This window comes from Sorex araneus, chromosome 2 (assembly GCF_027595985.1).
Source record: "Sorex araneus isolate mSorAra2 chromosome 2, mSorAra2.pri, whole genome shotgun sequence".
NCBI lineage: Eukaryota > Metazoa > Chordata > Mammalia > Eulipotyphla > Soricidae > Sorex > Sorex araneus.
The window spans coordinates 320,880,034-320,881,927 of NC_073303.1; positions in this window are offsets into that span (position 1 = coordinate 320,880,034).

Genomic DNA, 1,894 nt, shown 5'->3' on the forward strand with positions numbered 1-1,894 from the left:
ATGTTGTCTGGTCAGCAGGCAGCCATGTGAAACTCGACCCTGTCCTCCTCCGCCAAGGTGCCCATATGAGCATCTAAGCTAGAGGGGACCCCTGAAGTTTTAGAGGTGCCTCAAATAGACTATAGATATAGTCCCCCAGACTCCATCAAGAATAATCCCTAAACACAGAGCATGGAGTAAGCTTTGAATACTGGATGTACTACTGGATGTAGCCTAAAAGTCCCCCCGCCAAAGTCATGACAAAGGACAAAAGCATATGCAGTGAAAAAGGAAAGTATGTTAAATAAATGGTGCAGAGAAAACAATATGTAAAATATGTGAAGCCAGACCTGGATCTCATACCAGTCACACAAGTAAACTCAAAGGATATGGACCTCAGAGGTGCATTCAAGTGGGTCAAGTCTAGAGGCAAAGCTAAGAAAAGAAATATAAACAAATGGGATCACATCAAATTAAAAGGGTTTGCTTGGAAACACAGGCCAGTTTTTTTTTTTTATAGTCACCCTACTGGATGGTAGAAAACATTTGCACACATTACAACAAATAGTTAATATCCAAGATATAGAATGCACTCACAAAGCTCAACAACAACAGAAAAGAAATAGTCTTATCAAAATGGAGGAAATGAATAGACACTTCTCCAAAGCAGAAATAGAGATGGTTAATAGATGTATGAAAATGTGTCAACTACTCTTCACTAGGAAAATCTTTTTAAATTATTTTAAACTTATTTAATAAAAATAAGTTTAAAGTAATTTAAACTTATCACACTGAGATACACAGTTACACAGTTGTTTATGATTGGGTTTCAAACTTATAATGTTACAATACCCATCCCTTTAGCAGCATACATTATGACAATAATGAGATGATCATCTAACATATGGTCCCCACAAGCCTGCAGGAGTAATTCCTGAGTGCAGAGTCAGGAGTAACACCTGAACATCATTGGGTGCACTCTTCAAAATAGTTTCTAAAATATTAAATTTCTATGTGTTTACTTTTAAAAAGGACTGTTAGAATAGGACATCAGGAAATGGAAAAATACCCCATGTTAATAGAATGCAAGACTGTCAAATGACCATTGAATCTGCATAGTAGTAGGATGGTCCCAGCATCTCTCCCACCATGCCCACCCTGTCCCCATCACTCCATCCCACCTCTGTGGAAGGGCATTCCATTTTGCTTTCTCTCTCCATTTGGGTGTTGTGGTTTGAAATAGAGGTATTAAGTAGCCATCATGTTCAATCTATATTCCACTTTCAGCCTGCATCTCCCATCCCGAGCAGACCCTCCTAGCACCCTTGACTTGGTTTTACTTGAAGAGTTTTTTTCTTTGTGAATTTAGCTAATGATTTTTCCATCATTTTAACTTATAAAAACTATATCCTGGTTTTTATAAATTAAAATATAACCATAAGTCCATAACCATATCACCAGAACAAGAGTACAATGGATACAGTGCTTGCCTTGCACCCCGCTGACTTGGGCTCAATCCCAGGCACCACACATGGACCCTCAAACCTACCAGAAATGATCCTAAGTGTAGAACCAGTACTAAGCCATGAGCAACATCACGTACGGCCCCAAAACAAACCCCGCACCAAAAAAAGAAAAGAAATAAAAAAAAATAAGGGAGAAGGGGAGGGAAGGGAAGGGAAGGGAAGGGAAGGGAAGGGAAGGGAAGGGAAGGGAAGGGAAGGGAAGGGAAGGGAAGGGAAGGGAAGGGAAGGGAAGGGAAGGGAAGGGAAGGGAAGGGAAGGGAAGGGAAGGGAAGGGAAGGGAAGGGAAGGGAAGGGAAGGGAAGGGAAGGGAAGGGAAGGGAAGGGAAGGGAAGGGAAGGGAAGGGAAGGGAAGGGAAGGGAAGGGAAGGGAAGGGAAGGGAAGGGAAGGG